Source organism: Tympanuchus pallidicinctus, unplaced genomic scaffold (genome assembly GCF_026119805.1).
Source record: "Tympanuchus pallidicinctus isolate F22 unplaced genomic scaffold, pur_lepc_1.0 scaffold26, whole genome shotgun sequence".
Lineage (NCBI taxonomy): Eukaryota > Metazoa > Chordata > Aves > Galliformes > Phasianidae > Tympanuchus > Tympanuchus pallidicinctus.
This window is the reverse complement of record NW_026294743.1, coordinates 5,811,732-5,820,171: the sequence shown is the minus strand read 5'-3', so window position 1 is coordinate 5,820,171 and position 8,440 is coordinate 5,811,732.

Sequence of the window (8,440 nt, the reverse complement as noted above, 5' to 3'; positions counted from 1 at the left end):
TCATACTAATGTATGAAAAATATTAGTATCATTCTTGAAATCTTATAAATCCCAACTTTTTTAAGCTAGCTGTTTAGTTCTCAGACTCCTCATTCCTGTTACTTTTACTGTCAGCTGCTAAGATGCCTGCATTTCCAGTTCTGTGGAGTAGTACCTAAATTTTAAGAGACCTGGTAAAGGATGCTATATCCTAATTCACAAAAAAAAGCTGTACATATAATAGAAGTGTCCAGTATTGATCAACTTTTAAGTTATTGATAACTTAATATTGCTGATAACAATATTGTGTTATTGTATTATCAGTAAGCATTATACTACTTACGATATTACTGTAGATATTAAGTGAATGCAAAATCGTGAGATTTGTGAGTTAAAAGTCTGGAAATTCAGGTCTGACACCGGGACATCGCATTTGCATAAACATCAAATACTGAAAGAAGGTAAAAATAAGTGGAGTACAAGGGGCTAAATTCAATTACCTTTTAGGTATTGCTGTGAATTTAATTCATTACTGGAATTAAAGTCATGCAACTTTTCACCACTTTAGACTCAAATCTTTGGATGTTTAACTGTCTTTAGCAGTTCATTCGCTGAAGCCAAAAAATTACCCTACTGCTTTATAAACAGCATTTTAAGCAATCTTTGTCCTAGCATTTAAGTACAGTAATGCACAGCTTTAAAAGCATATAATTATGCTACTTTTGCTGAATTACACGGTGAGCAATGAATTACTGTTTTTTTTTTAAACACAATATGAAGTTGGATGCTACAAGTGAAAAAATGAAAATATTTAGAACATAACAAAGTCGTCTTCCTCTACTAACCCACAAAAAGTATAGATGGAGATAGTGATTTGAGAAATCTATTTTAGAATCCCGGGCTTCATCTTTCCTGCAAACCAAAGTCGGTATTATGATCATAACTCAATGAATTGCCTCTAATTCAAATTTTCTGTTTCCAGATTACCAAAATGGGCATGGTAAAATTGGTACTCAGGCTTGATCAGGACAGAAGCTGGTGAAACCACTGACAAACACAAAAATGTCTGCAGATGGATCAGCTTCAAACTCTGCGCGGTTGATGCAGATGACAGATACAAATGCTTCGTTAAGCTGGGTATAAGGAAAATGTTATTTTGCTCTGGGAGAGGGATACAGTCTTCCAAAAGCTGTGGTGACCACGTTGCTGGAGACAGTTTGGAATTTCCTATCTCTAGAGTTTTCCAATTCTGAGCTGACCTGATCTACTGTTCCTTCCAACATCTCCATCATTCTTTGAAATCTACATTAGACTGAACACGGTTTTACTGCAGCACATCTTGGTGATGATCCTAAATCACACATGTATCTCTGTTTATCAAGTAGCCAATCTTTCCTGATGCCAATGACCATAGAAGAAACTCATGTCCCCAGGCAATTCCTCAGATGACTGCTTCCAGCAGAAGGTGGAAGACGAAAAGAAGTCAAGTTTTGGCAAGTGGGGATCTAAAAAGTATGGTATTCATCTGCTTATCCCTCCTTGCCAGGAGTTGTTTTGAAGTGCTAAATTTAAGCAACCAGCCAACCTGTCTCCTCTTTTGGATGATGATAGGATGACATTCAGTACCATTAGAAAATCTTTCCACTTTTAAAATCACTTTTTGCAAATCTGACAAAGAGGAAAATTAGCTCTTAAAGTTCAGATTTTAAAAAAGGACCATTTGCAAGCGGCTACTTATCAACAATGATAACTTCATAGTACATGAGCTCTTTGATAATTACAGCATTATGTTTTCCTTTCTAGTTGTATGGGAACTGCTGAGTCAAGGCCTGAATCTCTGATTGATCAACTGAGGTGAGCAATGAGTCAGCCAGAGGAGCACAGGTAAAGGCAATTCCTGGCTCCACCTCTCCTAGACCTGTTTAAGTGCTGGCTACCAGTGGGGAAGGATCTCTTCTGGCTCTCTTCGCCTCTGTTGGTGTTTTGTGGGTGAGCCCAGGATAGGGGTAAGCCTTCCATTTATTCTCTTTTGTTATCATAGTCTACTTTGCCTAACTCTGTTGTTTATTTTGTGCTTATAGCATCCTAATATTCTTTGCTTATACACTAGTTGACATAACTACAGTACAGTAAGAGTCAGTACCTGGTGAGATTATGAAGTTGTGCAACAGTCGTCTGCTGATACATACATCACAACACAATAGCTAAATCACCAATTTCAAAATGAGTCAGGAGCTCTGAACTGCAGGTCAGACTGAAAAAGATCACCCTGCGACTTCATCACTGTAATGTTGTCCAGCAATGAGGTTCTGAACCTTCTTCTAGATAATGAATTTTAAAGAAAATAGTTTTTGTTATTGTTGCTGAGAAAAAGTGGAAATAATGTTGCAAGATCAGTAACGTTGAACTAAGAAAATAAAAAGGCCTAACACTGATTGTTCATTAATTATCAGAAGGAAACAAGATTTTCATGCCTGTTTTACATTAAGATAGTAAGAGCCTGCTGAAACCTTCAGACGAAGCACACAAATCCTGGATTTGCAATTCCATGATATCTGTGATAACTCCCTGCACACATAATTTTGTTGCCAGCTATTCAGATCCCTGCATTTTACTTCTCCCAGATGCTGTCAATCCACAGAACTATTTTAAAAAGTGCTTGATTGCAAGCTCTGCTGTAGATTTAACCTTAGCAGTTTAGATAGACAAAAAGTCTGACTCTCACAGACAAAACAAAACAGGGGAATATTTTAGCCCTTTACAGAAAGCACTAAACCATTTTACTAAAATCAATACTGAGGAGGATACAGTATCAGGTTTTTTGTTTTATCTCTCTTTCCTCCCCCATTCCCCTGAGAGTACTATACTGAACAGTTTACTATCTTGCTGTAGCACAATACTGTAATAGTAAGTAATATGTCAAAGCTATATTTTGGAGCATAGTAACACTGGGATTTTATATCAGACCACACGTTTCAGAATAATCAATGTATATTTATAGTGACTTAATTACAGTGATGAGGTATGTTTCTGCTGCCATGAAGAAAACTGACAGGAAAAATATAGTATCAATTATATATAGCATAACCCAGTACAGTTTGGCAAAGTTTGCTATTCAGAAAAACAATTTTACCTCAATGAAAATAGATTTTTCAGTAAGAGGCTTTGGAGACATACTGTGCATTACAACAAGCATAGAAACCGAACCCGTGGAAGTAATCTTCTCACCTAAAGCAAACAGCAAGGCTTTAATGAACTGATATCTGGTTGAAACTCACTTGGAGACTTGGACAAAACTTTCTGATATGCTGAATCTCATGCCAGACCTGAAAAAAAAAAAGAAAAAAAAAGGAGATAGCAAAGATCTAGTTTCACACTGTAATATTGATACTCCTTCTGAAATACTTCAGGGATGTTTTTTGAAGTTGAAAGTGTCAGATTGATATTAGAAGTATCTACATTGTTTTTTTTTTCTTAATTTGTTAACAGCAGACCACAGCAAGATTAAAGAATTTTGTTGTTCACTGAGGTGACGATAACTTTGAGGTCTGTAACTTTTCCCTTTGACAAGGTGAAGTCTGGTAGCAGAGAAAGTGTGCAGACTGAGATATTCATATCATTTAGCTGCCTTTATTTATTTAGAAGTGAATGGAACTGATTATGAAAAAAGAAAGATGTGATTATTCTTCTTTTGGATACTTATTCTGTAAAAAAGGAGTTTCACATTTTCCTCACTATCCTAACATGTCACTCTTGGTTGTTACCCAGTTCTTTTGGCTTTTACGCTACGTGGATTACTGGCCTATAGGAAGAATCCTCTTAAGAACAGAGAGGAAAAAAAGAAAAAAGAAAAAAGAAAAAACACAGAATACTGTCCATATTTTGTATGGCACATTTACTCCGTACAACACTGCACTGGACAGTGAGCACAAGGAAAGGAGAGTCAAGTATTCATCTCCTTCTACATACCACTTTTCTTATGCAGGCCAAAAAGAGAAATCTAAACTCAAATAACAGTGGCAAAAACACTTCCCTGTGATATAAGAGATAGTGTTTCAAAGCAATTTAACTGATTGTTGGTTAGCAGGGATCTGAACAGCGTTTTTTGATATTCCTAAGGAGTGATTTGCACTACAGTGGCTATCCAGGAGGATTTCTCTAACGTTTTTAAAATCAAGTTTTATTAATTGGTTATAAAAGCAGACAAGATTATGTCGACCTTGGAGACTGACTCTGTATGTTAAATTCTTTATGGAAGTTCCCTCTCAGATAATTTCAGCAGAAGACAGTAAATTGAGTGTCATTTTGATATAAATGATTTTATATTCTTCGAGGAAACTTTTGGGGAGAGATGCTTTAGAGAGCAGCCAATAAGGCACTTTAGCAAAAGTAAAGTACCATTACCAAGTAGCCAATTTAAAAAAAAATCGAAAAATATTATTTGAAATATTGAAACAATGTTTTAAGAATGTTGAGATGGCTTTGCGTTGTTCATTTATTTATTTTGGTGGGGGAGTGCGTGTCAAAACCACAAAATATAAATACGCTAGAAAGCTATCGTAGTCACAGAACTTTTCACTTTTTTCTTCTTAAAAATATGCACTTAAACCTGAATGGAACCCCCAAAAAATAATATCAGAAGACTATAAATCATAGAGATGTGCATTAACATAATATTAAGAATTTCACTGAAACATGAACATCAATATAACGTAGTAGTGAACTAAACGTGTAACAAAAACATTTTGCCTTGATGTGCAAATGTGACTTGTCAAAGTAAAAAATGATTGTCAAAGATCTAGCAAAGAAGGAGGATCGGAATGAAACTGACTCTGAAATTGGCCTCTAAACATCTGTAATTATTTTCTTTTTGTTTCTTCTTTACCCCTTACTGATGCTACAGCCAACTGAGAGTTTGAAAGAGAACTGTGCATTTCATCTATCCTTTTTCTGTATTTCCAGCTTAGTAATCTTCTGTTATTTCAGTAACAACTCTCATTCTAAGGGAAGGGCCCACATTCTCCATCTAAAACTGCTCATCCCATTCCACTTCTATTTATAAAGCTGTCTCTTGGAAACGAGCTCTGAAATGTTCTGTTCCTTATATTTTGGAATGAGGAAAAGAAATCTTACAAGTTTTATGAAACAGTCTGCTCGTGCAATCTGAAATATGCCTAGTTTGTTTGTTTGCTTGTTTTTTTAAAAAGCAAATGTATTAGTGATATGTGAGAATCCTTCTTTGTTTGTTGGCTCAGAGCTTGCTTCCTAAGGTATTTCTTGTGATAAGACTTTGAGTGATTCGTTGAGGAGGCAACTAATGAGTGCTAACTGTGTGACAATCGATATCACTTCGGGAACATTTGAAAGCCCTTTCCTCCAGAGCTGCTTGCTCTGTAGAAGAGCGGATGAGAATGCTCAGGACTGTTTACTGGCGGTAGATCTGGCCTGTGACTAAACAGCTCCAGCTAGTTGTGGGAAAATTGGGGAACGATACCATAGTGTTCTGTGAGAAACAGGATGTAGATGGGCATCCCTGCTCCCTCTTATCTGCTGGCAAGGCCCGGAAGATGGGAACAAAGGAGTTTCTGTTGAGATCCCAGAGCCAGAAGCTGCCACTCAAAGGAGAGCTGACTCAACCACTTTGGATTTGAGCTGTCACTCCAAAGACAGCTGACTCGACCACTCTGAAAGCATTGAAAAGGGGCCATCATCACCATGGTCGTCTCTCGTCGTGCTTCGTCGTCGTTGTCAACAGAACAACTCCGCCTGATGACCCACCGCTAGTGAAGATCAAAGACTGAACTATGAACCTCGCTGGATCCATGGTGGTGACTATGTCCCTCTTGCTGCCTATAAAGACTCCTTGCCTCTTCTTTCCTATCATTTCTATCGCCCTCCTTCCCTTCCCCAGTACCCTAATTCATAATAGTGTCCATCCTCCCCTTCCCCATTTCCCTGATTAAGATTTGTAATAAACTGGTCGGACCAACATTTGAACCGTTGCTTCTTAATCTCACGCCGGGTATATAGATAATACAAGAACCTCCTCTCCCTCCTATAAATTGGAGCGAGACATGATACTAAATGAGATTGAGTAGGATAATAAACATTATCACCTTTACAATGGAATATCAATATCCCTTTTCTCTTTAAACAAAAGTTGAACAAAACACTTAATTGTTAATAAAAATCATGTTAGATTGTTCTTTTTCCTTCTGTTTTTCCTTCCTCAACATCATATACATAAAACTCTGATGAAGCACTGTATACAATATATGAAAATTTCATGCCTTAATGTTTCCACTTACTGTGCGGTTAAGTATCGTAACTCCAATCCTACTTGCTTTCAGATTTGCAGTTGCTTGTCATCACCTCTCTGTCCAGGATGCTGAAGCTTCCTTAGAAGATGAATATTTACTCTAATCGCCGTATTTTTGGCCTGAAGCTTTGAAAACTCAGGTAATTTTTTAGTTTGCTGAAGACTTGCTGGTTTTCGTTGTTGTTGTTTTCCTTATTTATATTTTTATGTGGGAGGAAAAAAGACAAGCATCTTTGTTTGGTATCTGATATTCTTAAAGTTTCAGAAATGTACTTGGAAAAATCGTATGGTAGGCATAATGTTATATCCATGTGTGATGTTATATACAGATTTGAAATGTATTCTCCAGGATTATTTTATTTTTCTGCTAAGAGTTTGTGTCACTGCTCTGTTTAGGATGTAACATACTCTAGAAAAGAATACAAACATTTGGTCAAGCAGTTATAGTGGTAGCATAAACCTCAACATCTCTGGCAATTCTATACTTTTCTGTGGACTTATTGCACAACCCTAGAGAAGTCATTTTGTCTATCAGTTGCAATTCCATATTTGTAAAATGAAAATAATGCTAGTATTCCTTTCTGTCAGTGGGGTGCTGTAAGAGATGCAGTGTTCACAGGCATGAAAACTACATGGGTGTCTTAAGTACATGAAGAATGATAGGTTATTTTTAATTAGCAAAGACATTTTATGCATGCACAGAAAAGGAAGGGCGATTCTACCATTGCTGAATTTGTCAGCCTAGAATAGAGGCTGCACAAGTCCAGCTTGTGACACCTGAAAAATGAAAGGAGGAATGAGATTCATGGAAGCCCTAAAATGACGCATGCATATTGACATTGCAAATCACAGGGCAGTAAATATTGGTGTCACAAAAAAAGCAGACAAACAAGCAAACAAAAAACCAATAACGTAGCGTCAGTTTTATGGAGCCTTATCACAGTGCTCTTTTCTCATGTGAATGCATTTTGCATGCATTATACTTCCGAGAAGAGCCACTTTTCTGTGTTCTCTAAAGATTATTCTTTTACTCGGTGTTGAATCATGCATATCCTTTCCTGAAATCATTTTAATCTTCCCTCTCAAGCTCAGCTGCATCGAAATGTATATTACGTATGAATCCTGCTTTCATGGAACAATTACTCCATTTTGATTAGAGAAGTGCTCATGAGACCTCCACAAACTGAAGTCCATTTTAAATAGAATTACTTTTGATACAGACCTGTCTCTTCCTGTGAGATAAAGGTCTCCTGAGATTTTCTGACATCTTTTACCACTTATGAGCAGCTTATTTTTTGATTCTGAATCTAAATGAAGGACTGGGGTGAGGGAAGGATATTCCGAAGCGTTTTCATCTATGTAAAGGTAGGGGAGGAGAATAGGGTTATTTCCCCTAATGACACGATAATAAACATCGAATACGTATTTTCTTTTGGAAATAATATAAAATAAAGATAGTATATCAGTACGCAAGACCATGTTGAATGAAAGGTTTTGCAATAGATAAGGAAAAGAACTGTTTCAAGCAAGTTGCAGAAAGTAGAGGGAAATCTTCTGCCAGAATTTTCCCGATGATCAAGTTCACTTTCCTGGCATTGCAGGAAAATTACTTGTGTGTGTATTAACTATCTAAATAACAAATAAGAACACAACTTTGTTTAGTCCTTCTTTCTCCTTGTATTTTTTGGTAGTAAGTGAGAAGTGTGAGATTTATAATATGAAATGGGGGGGGTGTCCTATATGTAAGAAAAAAAAAAAAGACAAAAAAAAAAAAGACAAAAAAAACAAGAGGAGACAAAGATTGAGCAATAGAGGAACAGTATAAAACAACATGAAGATTTTCACTGCTTCTGTGCTTCTTCATATTCTCTCTCTATTGAAAGAAAAAAAAAATAGGGAAAACAGTCCTCTGCATTAGGAAAGAAGGAATAAACAAAAAAAAAAATGAGCATGCTTTTTGAATATCTTTTAATTTTTCTCTTTGCTTATGTTGTTAGGTAGTATCCAGCAAGCTGATAGATCCAAAAGAAACTGATAAAAGCAAAATAGATATCTGAACTAGAATTACACAAATGAAACGTTATTTTATACGTTCTTGCAGAGAAAATGTTCTTTGGTTGTGGGTTCTTTGCTGTGTTCAGT